General features: G+C 44.3%; 1 long non-coding RNA gene across 1 annotated transcript; it reads left to right on the top strand.

Annotated features, from left to right (window-relative positions):
* Positions 1-498: 498 nt before the first annotated feature.
* LOC129501436 (uncharacterized) lies at positions 499-18171 on the top strand. The gene is made up of 2 exons (XR_008662736.1): positions 499-15852; positions 17950-18171. It is a non-coding gene; the product is annotated as an uncharacterized LOC129501436 (long non-coding RNA).
* The last annotated feature ends 244 nt before the right edge of the window (positions 18172-18415 follow it).

The raw sequence follows: 18415 nt of genomic DNA, 5'->3' as shown, positions 1-18415 counted from the left end.
CGCCGCGGGGAGTGATGCGCCCTCTGCAGAGATCCCTCCGCCGCCGCCTGGAATTTTCCAGACGCCGCGCCGGCCCTTCTTTCGGGCTCGCGCGGGGCGGGGTGACCTGAGGCGACCCCGGCGTCTCCTCCGGGCCCCTCGAGAGTGCGAGCCCCAGGCGGCCTCCCCCACGCTGCCCCGCTCCGCTTCGGGGAGCGCTGTTTCCACCCCCTCACCCTCCCCCCGCCAGGAATGAAACCGGTTTCTCGCTCACGGAAATCGCATCCCAAATATAACTTTGAAATATTTTCCCCGGGTCACGAAGCCCTGCTGAAGGGGAGGCGTGGGCAACCCGGGAATCCGCGGGACGGCCGCCCGGGAGACCCGCCCGAGCCGCTGCTCGGGGAGGGTGGGGGGAGGGACTTTTTTCCCCGGTGGCGGTGGAGGAATCGTCCCGTTGAGCAATGCCCCGAGTGACGCGGCCGTGGGCTATAAAAGCAAAAGTCGTGGCCTGTCCATCAGGAGTTAGCGACAAGGAGGGCCGCGGGCTTGGTTTTAGTGGTGGGGCGGAAGCGGCCAGTTCAGGGCCTCAGGGGGCAGTGGGGGAAATGGCAGAGGAGACTCCGGGGGGTGGGGATGCCAATGCCAGGACGAGGAAGGTCAAAGAGGAGACTAGGTCTGGGGGGAACTGTGGTGGGGAGAGTTGCCCTGAGGGTTCCCGCCGTGACCCCGGGGAGGACAGCCCTTCAGCTGCTGCCTTCTGGGGAAGGGGAACTTGACCTCTGGGAGGGCTGCTCCTGCGTGGCCCCCCGGGGCCCCAGCGCCTTGGTTTGTGTGGCAGGAGGAAGGCAGGTAGAAGCTAGGTGAGACAGGATCTCGCCACTCTTCCTGTAGAGGAGGCAGACTTGGGCAATTGATGCCCGGGGAATGAGGAGGAGGAAGGAAGGTAGTGGGGTGCAGGGCTGCAGGTGGGCTGCTGGCATGGCAGGCCTTGAACTTGTCAATGCCAGCAGCCCCCCCCCTTTTTTTTCCCAGAGGGTTGCGAACCCGCGAGGGGATGAGGCCTGGTCTTGTGGAAACTGAACTTAGCTTCGCGGGCCGACAGCTCTGGCCCAGGGTAGTATGTAATGTTGGTTCGGCTTGGGATAGAGTCCAGGCCATGCCCAGCCTGCTGGAACCCAGTTCTGGGGGTGAGGCCAGACCCCTCATTGGTGGTGAGGGTGGTCTCAAGAGTGATTGAGGAGGTAAGGTGCCACCTAAGCGTTATTGATGTGGTGCCGCATGTGACAGGCTGGGGATTGCCGAGGCAGGATGTTGGTGTGTCTGTGGACAAAATTGACCCACGCTTTATTTTCCAGGTGCCAGTGTTTCCATTCGGACTTTTCTCTCTAGCTTCGGTGCTAACTTCTGTGAGCTCACTCTGCCCCTCCTCCTCCCTTTAGCTTTCTCAAGGTTATCCATTCACTTAAAGCATTGCTTCTGGTAACCTGGTAAGCCTGGGAAAGTTGCTGAAGGCCCTGAACAATTTGGTTGGTAATCGCGAAGGAGGGAAGGCCCTCCTTGCTGAGACCCAGGGTGGGGTGGGGTGGGGTGGTGTTGCTTGCCTGCGGAGAGGGTGGGGATCGAATGTATACGTTGGGCGGGCCTGCAGCAATGGCCCCCGGTGACGGTTACCAAATGCCTCATGGACCAAGGTTTGTTACTGTAGTGTTCATCGTGGTGATCAGATGGCACCAGGAGAATTGGAGCCCCTGGCCAGTGTGAGTCGTAGCAGTGCAGGAGGGGAGACCCTGAAGGAGAGATCCCGCCTAAGTGGATGTCTGCAGATTGAATTTCCAGAGCCTTAAGAGGTGGAAGTTCTCCTGTGTCCCGTTTCCAGGCCTTGCTCAGGAAGCCCTATATTCAGGAGGCCATTTAAGGTTTTCAGATGAGCTTATGAGGGGGCAGTCCTTCAAGGTCCAAAGCAGATGTGTCCGGCCATCCACAGATGTGTTTGATTGTCTGATCCAGGAGCATCAACTTCCAGGCTTATGAATGCCAGCAGACACCCCTCCTTTTTTCTGAGGTGGAGGTTTTCAGATGCTGCATCTTCTAAATTGAGCCCCCAGTCATAACTAGTTCTGGGCTACGAAATTTGAGCTTCAAGAAGAATCTTAAAAGCTGTAGGACATTCTAACATGCCTCAACGCAGAGTGATGCCTTGTAGGTGAATCTTGCAGATGGAGCCCAGTGACCCTCTCACCTACCCTGCTTCTCACCTGCCTACCTGCCCGCCTGTGCATTGTTTGGAGGAATTAGTGTTCTAGTCTAACCTGTATTTTGGGAAAGTGTTCACATTTGAAATGCTTTAGGCAATACTTATGCATACTGGCAATTTGGGGGAGGGGAATTGTGTTTTGCTGCTACAGTCTTGGGTATAAGTTGGTTGTGGCCAAATTGTTAGAAATGACAGGTCTATTTTGGGCATTCCAATTGCATTGCAGATAACTAAGCAAAGGGAATGGTTGGGGTACTACCAGTGATCGTTTAGTTCTATGTATTTTGTAATGTGAATTTAATTTCAAGGTAATCTTAATGGGACAACTCCGAGGTGAGGGTTGGGCTGCCATTGGTGCTGGGAGGGGTGGGGGTGAGGAAAGGGAGAGGGTTGGTTTGGTTAGCTGTGTGCTGCAGACGGTGGGGATGGTAGGACATGTGGATTGAAGGGAATTCTTGTAAAAAGGTCAAGTAGAGCTCTGGGCATTTGAATGTAATAGACAACTGGGCAAAGAAAAGTAGTTAATGCTAGTTGTCTCTTGGAAGCATAAAAATTGCTTAGAAACTTAAAAAGTCCTTTGGAAATCTGCTAAATGCAGGTAAAGAAGCAAAATTGTTTTGTTTTGCTGTAAAGTAGGGAAGACTGAAAAAAATGTAACTGAACAGGAATGCCAGTCATTAAAGGCGGGGTGCAGAAATTCCCATCAGCTGAGTAATAGCCTTCACTGCTTCGCTAGGTTCTTCAGTGGTTTATGTGAAGGTGTGCAGTACTGGGGAGCTAGAGGTCTTAGGAAAGACTTCAAAATTGGGTATTTAAAGTATTAAAAAGTATTTAAAACAGTAAGTTCAAAATTTTGGTGTGCACTTGAGATTAGATGTACTTGTGGGTCTGTAACATTTCTATTTACTCAAGATTTTGTGATTGAAAATTCTGAACAAAGTGAAAATGCAATGACTTTTAAAGGAATCATACATCTCTTTGTGGTCTGTATTGGCAGCAGTAAAAAAGTCTTGCTATTCTTGTAATGGTTTCTGTAAAATTACTGTAATATTTGGTAGCAAACCATGTGCCCTTGTGATGGTTAGAGTTAATTATATATTTAATTTGAATGTGCTTTTTAAATTGATTTAGTGTTTGAGGGGCAACTCAATTTGGGGAATTAGCAAAGTGGAGGGGGACCTGTACTCAGATGTGGTCTGTTAAAAATTCAGAGAAAAATCTGAAAACCATTTATGATGACTTTTATTTCCGAGATGCATCTATTGAATTGGTAAGGTAATACTGGTAGCTTTTTTTTTTCAGTAATGTTTATCATTGCAGCGCTGCATTTTTTTTTAAGTTTTTATTTATTTATGAGAGACAGAGAGAGGGGGGTGGGCAGAGGGAGAAGCAGCTCCATGCAGGGAGCCCAACCTGGAACTCCGTCCAGGGTCCCCAGGATCAAAGGTCCCCAGGATCAAACGCCGGGCTGCAGGCGGCGTCAAACCGCTGCACCACTGGGGCTGCCCAATACTGGTAGCTTTTAATTCTGTGCCTCTTCCCTTAAATTTCATTTTAAAATCCCCAATACTTGTTGCCTCTGGGATTTGTCTTCTGGGTTATTTTTAATGTTTAAAAACATGTTGGTATTGTCCAGTTTTTAATCAGTGACTTAGTATGATGTAATTGCTGTTACACGAATTTAAAGAGTAGGAGTCCTGCATGTATGGGGCAATGTGTTTGGGTGTGCTGTTGTGAAATTGAAGCTGTGGTTAAAGTATTTGTGTTGCTCTGTGGTAAGAACTAGCCCTGTTGCATCATGTACATTACTAATCATTTTTCCTCCCTCTTTACAGCACAAATAAAGGTTTGAGTTCTAAACTCATAATTGTTGTATTGCTATGTTATGATTTCCGACTTTTATTTTTGTGTAAATGAGGTGTTCTTGATAATGCAATTTGTTACATTACTGTAGATTTAGACTGAGATTTGCTCTTCAGTAGTTTTAAATAATTGAGGTCGTTTAATGGAGCGTGGTGATCTTAAATAGAACTGGTAGGGCCTGAATGGCCTGCAGCCTGGTGGATGGGAATGGGGGCTCTCCTCCCTGTGGTGTCTAATGGTTGTGCAAAATATGATACTGAACCATCCAGCCGAGGAAGGTCAGTGTCAAGGTACTGGGGGAGTACTTTGTAATATCCTTGAACTTTAACTGGTTAGGTTTCCAAACCGTACTGTCGAAAAGGGGGCGTATCATTCTCTTTGCTTAGAGGAAACGGTCTAAAGCATACAGCACATGTAATCTGTTTTCCATTTTTGTGGTTTTGAGGAGGCTGGAGTGTATCTGGGATTTGGGTCTAACCACATAATTCTCCTCTCCAGTACTAAAGAGTTTGGCTTTATTGGGTGACCAAGAGTTTGAGCTCAGGTGTCTCTGCCGTGAGAACCAGGTCGAGGTTATGCAGAGGGCATGAATCCCGTTTGCCTCATGGCTCTTAAGTTGATCATGTATCCTGGGTGGGGATGTGGCAGTGGCTTCATCCTGGGAGAGAAGCTCTGCTGCTGCTGATAGGCGTTTACTCTTCGGCCCTACAGGAGACAAAAACTGGGCTCAGAAACTGCTGCCAAAAAAAAAAAAAAAACTGCCAGCCTCTTAAGGCTTTTGTTTTCAAGGGAGCTGAAAGGGAAGCTTACCTCTGAAGGAAAGGTTAAGATGTGGAATGGGGATGGATGAGTGCCTTGACCTGAACAAGGGGTGGGAGAGCCTGGCCTAAGGAATTCCTTCAAGAGCATAACTGGGGCCTCAGGAGCCTTTATTGTCTGCTACTGAAAAACTGGTGCCAGGCAGGAGGAGGTGGCCGGTTGGGGGGGGAGGCAGAGGTCATGGATCTGCTGTGAGTGGGTGCCACTGCTTGCTCCCCCAGAACAATACACTTTCCTACATAGTCCTCTCTCCTTTTTTTACCCAAGCCTTCCATCCGCCCTGCCCTTTCCAAACTTATTTTTTATATGGTGATTACAAAACTCTTACTTCCAGTCTTAAGGGTAACTGCTATAAATGCCTCTCTAAATGTCACTGTTTCCTAACAACTATGTTGGGCTGATAAAGAATTTCCATGAGGGTGTAATGTTTGGTGTGGGCTGAGAGCAGGCAGCTGGGGCCCATGCCTCCTAGCCTCCACCCAATCCAGGGGCTCCTGAGATGGTTGGTGAAAGAGATTCCTACCTGTTCTGCACCTGCGCCCAAGTGGGGTGGGTTGCAGGTGTTGATGGCAGTGTTGGTGATTTTTGCTAATCAGTTTGCAGTCATCCTTCTCTGAACTCCCACAGGTAGTGGATGATACGATGAAATCCATTAAGTAGAAAATGGTGATGTGCAAATTAAAGGATTGGGGCATAAGGACAGCAAAATGCGCATTTGGAAGTCCCCTTCAAAAAGAAAAATAGGGCAGCCCAGGTGGCTCAGGTGGTTTAGTGCCACCTTTGGCCTGGGGCGTGATCCTGGAGACCTGGGATGGGGGTCCCACGTCAGGCTCCCTGCATGGAACCTGCTTCTCCCTCTGCCTCTGTCTCTGTGTCTCATGAATAAGTAAAATCTTAAAAAAAAAAAAAAAAAAAAAAAAGCCTGAGAGTGAGTATGGGTGGAGGCTCCTCTGGGAGCCCAGGTTGGACCTAGAACTGCAGAAGTGGCTGGCCCTACAACAGGCATTGGACAGTAACGCCCTCCTCCCCCACCGTCAGCTGCCCTTGGTTTGTCTCATTGACCCTGAACAATCACTTTTTTATGCTGAACCCAGCCTCTCTGTGGCTGTCTCTGGAAGAAATGTTAACTTCTGGTCTTGTACAATGCTTTTGTGTGGTGCTGATATTAAATGTGAAACAGGCTTACAGATTCTTGTATGTATTAAGCATTCATATGTAACAAAAATACACTGATGCAGCCTGGAATGGCAAGAGGAAGGTAGCAAAAACAATTAGAAATAAAGCCGTGAAGGTGTAAGTACCCAGGAGTATGGCCTTGACCTTGCTCTGGTGGGTGTCCCCTGTGGACCCCTCAGCTCTGTACCACCTTCCTTCTCTTTAATTCTTAACTGAGTTCTGCTGTATAAAGGTTTATTGTGGGGTTTACAAGTAAAATTGGGAAAAAACAAAATCCTCTGTTAATAATTGTTATTGACATTTGCATCTAGGGTTTTTCTTCCTACTATGCATTGAATATGCTTTTTTTTTTTAATACACTTAATGTATAATGAAACTTCCTGTTTGAAGAGCGTTTGGTGGGGACTGTAATCTATTGTAGGGCTGTGTCGATTGAAACAATCTCATTTATATGGCATGTTTTCCAGGTTTTTTTTTTTCTCTTGGGAAGTTGTGATGACCTGCCCCAAAGCGCACACTTTATCACATCTGATATGTTTTCTTTGGGATATATTAATATATGAAATGCCTATGTCAAACTTAAGACTTTAGGTTCATTCATAGGTTAAATAGCCCTCCCTGGGTGGTATTTTCTAAATTAGTTTTCTCACAATTGATGTAAACCTGGCTCTGTTTCCCTTCTCCACAGAACAATCTTGCCGTGTTAAAAACCTTAGATCCTTGGGTGGATCCTTGCTGCTTTATTTACTAGGGCTGTGAGCGTTGCTTTGCTGCTACTAAGACTAAACATCTGTGTGGATTGGTCATTTGTAGTGGTGTGTGTGCATGCGCGTGCGTGTGCACGCTTCAACTTCCTATTCTTTATAATTTTTTTTAATTCTTATTTATGATAGTCACAGAGAGAGAAAGAGAGAGAGGCAGAGGGAGAAGCAGGCTCCATGCACCGGGAGCCCGATGTGGGATTCGATCCCGGGTCTCCAGGATCGCGCCCCGGGCCAAAGGCAGGTGCCAAACCGCTGTGCCACCCAGGGATCCCTCAACTTCCTATTCTTTTGTGAAAGCACATATGAAGGATATTAATAATCTGATGCAAAAAAAATCTGATGCAAATATTTTTCCTGGTTTCTAGATTGCCTTTCATTTTGTTTATTGCTTTGGACATACAAAAGTGACATTGTTCTGAGGTCGTCACTCTTTAGTTTCTATATTTCATTGTACTTAGATCTCTCCCATCTCAAAGGTATATAAATATTAATCTATATTATGACACTTATGGTTTGATACATATACCACAGCTGGTGCTTATTGTGCCTCCTGTGGGCGGGGAGTGGGAGCTAATGCCCCCTGAGAGCCCCCAGAGCTTGCTCCCCTCCTGGTTCTGACCCCCCTGGGGCTCCACAATGGAGTGACAGTCCTGTCAGCCATGAGGATTGTTGTCCCAATGGGACAGTTCACTAGAGAAGACCTTGGGGACAGGCAGGTATTGATTGTCCCTACCGGAGTCCTGGTTGTCGCTCCTCCATGACTCCCCATTCCACCATCCTGTTTTGGACATAGCAACCCCCCACGAGAGAGCATCAAAAGTAGGTACACAAAGATGGATCTGGGTTCTACCAGTGGGGTTCCTGGCAGCTTTATTTGAATTTGAATCAGAACTACCTAGCCCCACCCACCAGGCCTGCTTTCCCTCATCTGTGAGATGGCATAAAGGTAAGTGTGTGTTGGGCACTAGCGTTTACAGTGCTACCTTCCTTTATTGCTGGGCCTCAGGTCCAACCCCTTGGTCCTTTCCCTCTCCTGCCCTTTAGGCACCTGCTTCCCTTGCTCTGAGCCTTTTATGTAATGACAATCAGTGTATATATTCTGGTCTTGTTCTGGTTTTGCATTTAATTTTGTTTCCATCCACATCTCCCTGTATCAGCAGAGTCCACAAACACTGTGGAAATCAGTTTTTTTCGGGGTAGTTAATTCTACAGGAATGGCATGGATGGGCTTCTAGAAGTCTGAATGCTCAGAAACTATATTTTTCTGTGAAAAGCATAAACTTGCCAAAGAGGTCCAGGACCTCAAAAAAGATCAAACAACTGCATTATTTTATCCCAAAGTACTTATAGTATAGGATATTTAGTCAAGTCTCTTAAGTTGTAAGCAGTGTTTTGACTATTTTCGGTCACGCCTGCTGTGAGCATCTCTTTGAATTTGGCGACTGCATTATATTCCCTGGAGGGGTGTTGCTTGGTCAGTGAGCATGCATGGTTTTACAACTTGTGTCAGAGACTCAGATACTCTGGAAAGCTTACATTTCCTCTCGTGAGTCTCTCCATTTCCCTACATAGTTGCTAATACCAGATTTTTTCAATTTTTGTAACTTTTTAAAAATGTAAAATACATGTAAAATATATCTTCTTAATCATTTTTAGTGCACAGTTCAGTAGAGTTCAGTGTTGTGCAACCAAGCTCCAGAAATTTTTCATCTTGCAAAACTGAAATTACATACCCAGAAAACTCCCCATTCCCTTCTCCCTTTAGCCCATGGTAACCGTTACTGTATTTTTCTGTTTCTATGAGTTTGAGGTACCTCATGTTGAGTAGAATCATAAAGCATTTGCCTTTTTGTGACTGGCTTATTTTCCTTGGCATTAGATCCTCTGGGTTTGTGTTACAGCATGTGTCAAAATTTTCTTTCTCCTTAAAAGTTGAAACAAGTGCACCTGGCTGGCTCAGTCAGTACAAGGTGCAACTCTTGATTTTGGTGTCCTGAGTTTGAGCCCCATCTTGAGTGTAGAGATCAAGTAAGTGAGCGGAAACATTCCGTGTTTGTATGTAACAGTTTATTTATCATCTGTGATAAATGGATGGCTTCCACCTTTTGGTTATTATGAATAATGTTGCTATGAGAGGTGTACAAAAAAGCCTTTTGAAACCCTGTTTTCATTTCTTTTGGAGATACACCCAGAAGTGGGATTGCTGGATTATACGTATTTCTATTTTTAATTTTTTGAGGAGCCTCACACTTTTCCAATAGCAGCTACGCCACTCTAGAGCCCCAGCAGTTTGCAAGAATTCCAGTTTTTTTTTTTAATTTTTATTTATTTATGATAGTCACACACAGAGAGAGAGAGGCAGAGACATAGGCAGAGGGAGAAGCAGGCTCCATGCACCGGGAGCCCGACGTGGGACTCAATCCCGGGTCTCCAGGATCGCGCCCTGGGCCAAAGGCAGGCGCTAAACCACTGCGCCACCCAGGGATCCCAAGAATTCCAGTTTTTGAGGATGCCTGGGTGGCTCAGTGGTTGAGTGTCTGCTTTTGGCTCAAGGCATGATCCTGGTCTGGGGATTGAGTCCCACATCGGGTTCCTTGCAAGGAACATGCTTGTCCCTCTATGTCTCTGCCTCTCTCTGTGTATCTCTCCCAAATTAATAAATAAATAAAATCTCTTTTAAAAATTTCAGTTTTCCATTTGATCACCAACACTTGTTCTCTGTTGTTTGAAATAGCAGCCATCCAACTGGGTGTGAAGTGGCATCTCATTGTGGTTTTGATTTGCATTAACATGATGGTGATGTTAAGCATCTTTCCCTAGAATTGCTGGCTGGCCATTTGTGTCTTGTTTTTTTTTTTTTTTTTTTAATTTTTTTATTTATTTATGATAGAGAGAGGCGCAGAGACATAGGCAGAGGGAGAAGCAGGCTCCATGCACCGGGAGCCCGACGTGGGATTCGATCCCGGGTCTCCAGGATCGCGCCCAGGGCCAAAGGCAGGCGCCAAACCGCTGCGCCACCCAGGGATCCCTTGTGTCTTGTTTGGAGAAATAGTTTTTCAAGTCCTTTATTCGTTAAAACTGGGTTATTTTTTATTGCTATTTGTAGTTCTTCAAATATTTTAGATATTAACCATTTATCAGATCTGTGATTTACAAATATTTTCTCCCATTGTATAGGTTGCCTGTTCAGTCTGTTCATGGTGTCCTTTGATGCCCAGAAGTTTTTAATTCTTGTAGTCCAAGTCAGTTCTTTTTTTTTTTTAAACCTTTGTTACTGTGCTTTTGGTGTCCTGTCCAAGAAATCCTTGCCAACTCCAATGTTCATGAAGTATTTATTGCTACTTTTAAAAGTCCTTTGGGGGGAAAAAAAAAGTCCTTTGGTAATCTTAATCCGTGTTTTTGAATTTATTGGTTAGTCTCTTTTGCCACTTGATTTACCATCTGCCTCTTCCTCTGACCACTTACCATATGAAATTCCATATTGGTTTTCATAATGATCATGCACTCTGTTCACTTTGGAAGATCAGCTTTTGCCAGTTATGATTGTGGAATTAACTGTTTTTTTTCCTTTTATTGTTGGTGCAAAAAGTATCTGTTACATGAGGACTTTTTAAAACATTTCATCTACCAAGTCCAGCGGTAACTACTACTAAGTCTGTTAGGTTTGCTTCTGATTTACTTTTTCTTTGGTATCTAAACTCATCACCATTTAAGGAGTTATGAATCCACCTTAGGAGTGGGTTTAAATTATACTTACAAAGTTGAAATGTCAAACTTTTATTGAGGAACCCCTCTCTTTACTTTGCTCCAGGTCAGTGTTAGTGTCTGAGGATCATGTTCCTAAATCGCTAGAGTTTTTAGCCTCTAGTTTTTGTTTCTAATCAAATACAGCAAATTTTAATGACCGTCACTGCTTATTATGTTTTAAAATCTAATAAGTGGAGGCTCTGCTACTTCTTAAAGCGCAAATATTCTCTCCCTGTTGGAACTGAAGTACACAAAACTAGGTTAATCTTTGGTTGGTGACATAACATGGCTCTCTTATTTGCTTCCTTGATGTTTTTAATAATGTGGTAAGCATTTCTGAATCGTCTGTATAGTATGAAAACTAGGGCTTTAGGCAGTAGCTTCCTCTACCCATGTGGTTGTCTCCCCTGCTCTCCCTCTGTCCCCCCCCCCCATCTCCCTGCCTCATTCTAGGCCAGCATATCTCATCCTGAATACAGGGTTTACCATTACTTTCTTTTCATAGAACTAAAAAAAAAAAAAAAAAAAAAAAGAAAAATCTGCCTAAGTGTATTTTTTAAGGAAGCTGCAGGCATTCACAGCCCCTCTGGGACAGTACAGCAGAGAAGCTCTACCTCTCTGTGCTATCTGGGTCTGGGACTCTCTGTTTAGCACAAAGCAAGAATGGCCTTAATAAGACTCAGTCTACTTCTGCTGTTCTTTCCCCTAAGCAGATTGAAAAACAAACTATTCTAGGATAGCAGTTGTGACATTTGCAGAAAGCATTTAATTATATTGTTTGTTTGGTCTGTTGAAATCTCATTGGGCTTCTGTCTATAGGCATTTCTAATCCTAAGTGGAAAAGGAGTGCGCTTCAGTGGGGCACAGTCCATTCCCTCTCCTGCTGTCTAGCTTAGCACCAGCTTGGCTGATTTAAGTACCTGCTGTCTCTGACTCCATCAAGTGCCAAGAGCACAGGTGTGAACCCGGCTCTGTCTCATACTCACCTATTAGCGTCACAGAGAGCTTAACATTGGGAACCCTGAGATTGGTTCACTGTAGCCCTGACACCTCTGTTGATGTAATAGCTGTGTGGCCAGCTGTCTGGGTGTCAGAGCAAGGCCCTGCCTCTGCTCTATGCTGACCTGACAGCAAGGCTCTGCTAGTTTTTTTCTAGTTCATTTAAAGATGTAAAAATGTTCAAAGTGAAATAGCTGCAGATGTTAAAAATTGCCTCGGTTGGGATCCCTGGGTGGCGCAGCGGTTTGGCGCCTGCCTTTGGCCCAGGGCGCGATCCTGGAGACCTGGGATCGAATCCCATATCGCGCTCCCGGTGCATGGAGCCTGCTTATCCCTCTGCCTATGTCTCTGCCTCTCTCTCTCTCTCTCTGTGACTATCATAAATAAATTTAAAAAAATTATAAAAAAAAAAAAAAAAAGAAAAATTGCCTCGGTTCCTATAGAGGCAACTATTGTGGCCAGTTGCTGGAGTTTTTCTGGAGAATCCTGTGTATATATTTCACTGTGGAGGTCCTGGTACACCACACACCCTGTCTTGCACTTTGAATTGTTAAGTTAACGGTACATCAAGGTGCTCACTGCATCTTTTTTTTATGGTCTCCCTTGGGCTTTTCCACATCTGTGTCATAGTCCATGTTTGAATTTCTCATTTCCCTTTTGGGGAACAATTTGTTTCTAGCAACCTTTATTGTATAGGAGGCTATACTGAATATCCGCCTACATGGTTCTTTGTATGTGAGAAGTGACAATAGTATTTCACGGTAGTTTTGATTTCTTTCGGGCTGTGGGCTTATGGATTTTCAAAGAGCTCTTTATATACGGAAGAAATTAACCCTTTGTGATTTGTGCTACAAATACTTTCCTGTTATTGATCATGATTGTACATTTCATGCTAAAATTTTGCTGGTCAGGGTTTTAACCATACTTATTTTTTATCACTGTTTTCTTTTATGGCTTCCAGGTTTTAAGACTCAAGTTGGAAAGTACCCCCCTTAAAGATAGGCACACCTCAACCTTCCCCAGCCCACCAGCAGCACAGGTTCCCCCAGCCCAGCCCTTGGCTGTTTTGGGTTTTATCTTTGCTAATAGGAAAATCGAGCTTCCCCGTGTTTTAGTTTGCAAACCTTTGATCCTGTGAAGCTGAATGAACACTTTGTTGGCTGATGTGTGTGTTGCTTTGTGTTTCACTTACATTTTTACTTCCAGAGAATTCTTTACCCTTTGCCCTTGTATACTGCGTTTACCCTTGTATATAACAAAACATTTTTCAAGTTTATAGTTGCTTTTCTTTTTTCTTTGAGTATAGGGGACACACCACGTGGCGCTGGTTTCAGATTGTAGTTTGCCTTTAAATTTACATGTTGGAGGGGTGCCTGGGTGGCTCAGGAGTTTGACCATCTACCTTCAGCCCAAGGTGTATGTAATCCCATGGTCCCGGGATCAAGTCCCGCATTGGGCTCCCTGCATGGAGCTTGATTTGGTCTCTGTCTCTTATAAATGAATCTTTTTTTTTTAATTTTTATCTATTTATGATAGTTACACACACAGAGAGAGAGAGGCAGAGACATAGGCAGAGGGAAAAGCAGGCTCCATGCACCGGGAGCCCGATGTGGGATTCGATCCTGGGTCTCCAGGATCGCGCCCTGGGCCAAAGGCAGGCGCCAAACCGCTGCACCACCCAGGGATCCCTAAATGAATCTTTTAAAAAAATATTTTTAAAAATAAATTTACATGTTGGATCCTGCTGATGTAAGTTTTAAGTTTGGTCATCAAATCTCTTACTGTTATGGTTTCATACTTTGATATTCTATATTTTCCACTGGTTTCTTTGTGCTTTAGTTTTTGACATTTGACATATCTATGGCTCTTTAACCTATCTAGAAGTTTTTTGGGTGTTTGTATAGTAGGAGGTAAGAATCTTAATTATTTCAAGATGGCTAGCTGATTTTCTAAGTACCACTTCCTGAATAATGCTTTCTCTGCTAATCTGAAATGGTGTGCACTTGTAAGTTATGGGCTAAATACTTCAATATAATTGAGTCTATTTCTGAACTTTCTAGTCTTCCACCAATTTGTCTTTCCTCTGCTACCAGTGTTTCATTTTATTAGCTTCATTGTATCTTATTATAATGTGTGTTAATACAAGCCTCTGGCATTCTTTTTTAAGGTATTCTGATTTTTACTGGAATTGCATTACATTTATCAATATATTATGATATTGAGACTTTGCATTTAGGAACTGGCCTCCCTGTTCAGGATAGGATGACTTTTATGTCCATCAGGAATTTCAGACTTCATGTGCAAGTTAGGTGCATTTATGAAGTTTGCTTCTAGAAATGTTATTCAGTGTTGTGGTTAGAGCTATTTTTCCTATTAAAATTTCTGATGATGGTACCATGTGTTTAAGACTTTGTTTTGTTTATATACTTTCTTAAATTATTCATGAGAGGCACAGGCAGAGGGAGAAGCAGGCTCCTTGCAAGCAGCCTGATGCAGACCTTGATCCCAGATCCTGGGATCACGCTCTGAGCGGAAGGCAGACACTCAACCGCTGAGACACCCAGACATCCCAGCAGATATTTTAAATGTCAACATTTGCATATTTATTTTAACAGGTATTCAAAAATTGGTGATAATTACGTATTTCCTCTTAAAAATATTTTCCTCTTCTTAATTGAAATATCCCACACGTACTATAAAATTCAGGCTTTTGAAGTATATAATTCAGTGGTTTTTAGTATATTTACTGTGTTTGCAACCATCACTACTATCCATTTCCAGAACTTTTCCATCTTCCCAAACAGATGTCTGGTACCTATCAAACAGTAACTTCCCATCCTGCCTTCCCGCTGGTCCCTGGTAACCTTATTATATTCTCTATCTCTCTAAATTTGCCTGTTCTTGGTCCCCATTCTAGGTACCTCATGTAAGTGAAATCCTAAGGTATTTGTCCTTTAGTGTCCATCTTTGTTCAGTTAGCATAATGTTTTCAAGGTTCATTCATGCCAGGGCGCATAACAGTTCCTTTGTGAGGCTGAATAATAGCTCATCGTGTGGCTAGACCACATTTTGTTTATCCATTCAGCAGTTGGACATTTGGGTTATTTCCACATTTTGTGGGATTATGAATAATGCTGCTATGAACTCTTTATGTGAACATGTTTAAATTGTCTTCGGTATGTACCTAGGAGTGGGACTGCTTGCTGGGTCAAATGATAACTTTAACTTTTTGAGGAACTGCCAAACTGTTCTCCAGGGTAGCTAGCTGCACATTTTACATTCCTGCCAGTAACTTTTGAGAGTTCCAGTTTCTCCACATCTTCAACACTTGTTCTTATCTGTCTTTTTTTGTGGTTTTTATGTAAGCTCTAAGCCCATTGTGGGGCTTGACCTCATGACCCAGAGTCGCATACTCTTCCAACTGAGCCAGCTAGGCACCCCTCTGGCTTTTCAATTGTAACCATCCTAATTAGTGTGAAGGAGTATCTCATGTAATTTTGATTTGCTTTTTTCTGATGACTAATGACATGAAACACCTTTTCATGTGCTTGTTGACCATGTATAGATCTTTGGAGGAGTGTCTACTGATCCATTTGTTCCCTTTTTTATTGGGTGTTTATCTTATTGAATTGTAAAATTCTTTCCATATTTGGGATACTAGACCCCAATCAGATGATTTGCAAATAGGTTTTTCCCTTCTGGGGGCTATGTTTCTACTTTCTTGGTAGTGTTCTTTGACATAAATTTATTTTTTATTTTATTTATTTATTTTTTATAAATTTATTTTTTAAAAGTAACTTGATTAAGGGGAAAAAATAGGACTGGCCATATTCAGATGTGGCAAAAAATCTCCAGGTATTGTGTGAATGATTGATGTTTGGGAGCAGAGAATAGAGTGTGACCCGATCCTGTAGTGTGATGTGGGATCACTTACTCTGGTGTGACCTTTCACATACAGTGTCCCCAAATGTCGCCTGGTACTTGTGTTGGGATCATCTGTCAGTAGATTGCTTAGAAGTTTTTGTTTTGTCTTTTAAGTCTGTAATAGATACGGAATTTATTCAACTGTCTTTCCTGCATCTTTTTAGATGAGCATCCAGTTTTTCTCTCACTTTCTCATGATTAATTGCATCATGGAATATTAAGCCCTCCTAGGATTTCTGAGACAAACCATTCCAGGCCTGGAACTTTATTCTGTCACCACAGAAATGAATCAGAAGGTCCACTGCAACTTAAGGGCGCTGTCAGGTAGGTGTTGGTATCAGGATGTTCAGAGAGGCATAGACACCATTAAGAGTGGTGGCTTAAAAAAAAAAAAAAAATGGTGGCTAATGGGACGCCTGGGTGGCTCAGTGGTTGAGCATCTGCCTTCAGCCCAGGGCATGATCCTGGGGTCATGGGATCAAGTCCCATATCGGGCTCCCTGCATGGAGCCTGCTTCTCTCTCTGCCTGTGTCTCTGTGTCTCTCATGAATAAACAAATTAAATCTTTTAAAACAAAAAAGAACGGTAGCTAAGAGCAAGCTTTGAGCTGGACCACTGGGTTTCTGGTCCCTGCATTGCCACTTATTATTAGCACATGACTTTGGCAAATTTCTTAAATCCTTGAAGCCAGTTTCCTCAATAAGATGGGGACAAAAATAGAGCTAGAACATAAGTTGTGGTTTGTGTGAAGCTGGAATGAGGTTGTGTGGCCCAGGTGCTGGGAGTGAGGGGTGCTGCTGTCACTTGTCCTTGCCAGGGCAGACTGAACGAGTTCCCCCTTCACCCAGAACAGTGTTCTGTTAACACCGCCTGGGGCTGCCCCCTTCTCTTTGGAGATTCGGTGATCTCTAAAAACTTTCAGATTCTTCTGAGTTACATGCTAGTCCATATTTCATTATAAGTCAGTTTTTCAAAATTAAATTTTCTAAGAAAATTGCCATTCTCATAGGTATTAGTGTAGAGCATTTTTAAAAAAGATTTATTTATTCATGAGAGACACAGAGCAAGGGGCGGGGGGCGTGCAGAGACACAGGCAGAGGGAGAAGCAGGTTCCATGCAAGAAGCCCGATGTGAGGGATCCCTGGGTGGCGCAGCGGTTTGGCGCCTGCCTTTGGCCCAGGGCGCGATCCTGGAGACCCAGGATCGAATCCCACGTCGGGCTCCCGGTGCATGGAGCCTGCTCTCTTTCTGCCTATGTCCCTGCCTCTCTTTCTCTCTCTCTCTCTGTGACTATCATAAATAAATAAAAAAAGATTAAAAAAAAAAAAAAAAAAAAAAAAAAGAAGCCCGATGTGGGTCTCAGATCCCAGGCCCCCAGGATCACACCCTGGGCTGAAGGTGGCACTAAACCGCTGAGCCACCTGGGCTGCCCCACTTTTTTTTTTTTTTTGGCACTTTAATATTTTTATCAAGAATTTCCACTTTTTATTCCTGGATTTTATCTGAAACAGACTTTCAAGAAGCAGATTTAGATAGAATAAGCAGTTCTGCTCTCATGTTGTAATTTATCAGTTCTTCAGCTTTGCTTGGATATTTTTTTTTTTTTTGGAGTCTTGCATTGCATGCCGAATTTCAGGCAACGTACAGTAATGGATGGAGGCTGTAGCAGGAAGCAGTCATTCCTGCTCCAGTCAGGCCACCACCCGCTGTGATGGTGGACAAGGGCCTCAGATACCAGGGTGTGGACTCTTTCCTAAGGGAGACTACTGATACCACCTCAGAGGCTGTACAGGTGCCAGGTAGGAGCTGGAGCCTAGCAGGAGCACGGGAGGGAAGAGCTACCGAGAGTCTTAACAGCTATTCCAACAACCTCCTCCATGTTGGCCAGATTCTGAGCTGGTCTCCACATACACAGGAAAGTGAGATGAATGGCCTTGCCTTCCTCTGGCACCTCTGTTCCATGGAGGACAGGTCTCAGCTGGTGATTATACAGATCATGAGTGAACACAGTGCAGTAACAGCCACAGGGAGTTACAGCCTGAGTGAAGAGAGAAAGCCCCAACCCAGGGAGGGGGCCTTTGAGCTCTCACTTGAAGGGTAGGTGAAGCTGTAAGGAAGAGCATTCCCAGCTGAGAGAAGGGCATGAGCAAAGCCTCTGAGTTGTGAAGGGAATCTGGCTCCCTTCATTGCTTAAGGTATGATTATTTTTATACATGTTCTGTGGCATTTGAGAAGGTATTCTTTGTCACGTTCTGTATTTTGGATCAGTCCCTCTAGATGGTTTTTGGTCCAATCCAAATCCCTACTATATATCCTTGTGTAATAAGAAGGGTGATGACATTCCCCCCCACCCCCGCCACTTCTGGTCCCCATGCACCCACCCAACTGCTTACCAATTTTGTTCTATGTGTTTTGCTGCAGTGTATTTGGTACTTGGAGATTCCAGGCGGCACAGGCCGCCCCTGCTGTGTGGAGCACTTGATGCTGGCAGTGCCAATGGGAACCTACACCCTACCCTGTCCCCAACCGTCTTCTCCTTTGCATTTGAATGAAGTGCCTGTGTGTTGGAATTTTCAGCTGGTGAATTTTGAAACTGTTTTTACATCTCTTTTCTGTTTCCTGCTCATATACATGTTTATCTTACACAGTTGTGATTGGGAGTTATTTTGCTTCTTTCACGTCAGCCTCTGTTACGGGCACAGTTCCCCATGCTGAAATAATCCACCTGTTCTAGTTGAGGCCCGCGGGGGGCATTCCAGTCTGTGAGCCTGCCCCTATCCACTTGTATTTTGTGATTATAAATTACGGGGTCACAGACATCTTTGGGCAAATTAGACCTCAAGGCTTTTTGTGTGTATTTCCCACCGGCCCAAGGGAAGGGGCAGGC

The sequence above is a fragment of the Nyctereutes procyonoides genome, unplaced genomic scaffold (assembly GCF_905146905.1).
Source record: "Nyctereutes procyonoides isolate TBG_1078 unplaced genomic scaffold, NYPRO_anot_genome, whole genome shotgun sequence".
Lineage (NCBI taxonomy): Eukaryota > Metazoa > Chordata > Mammalia > Carnivora > Canidae > Nyctereutes > Nyctereutes procyonoides.
The sequence above is the reverse complement of the archived record's forward strand: the minus strand, read 5'-3'. Positions and strand labels throughout refer to the sequence as shown.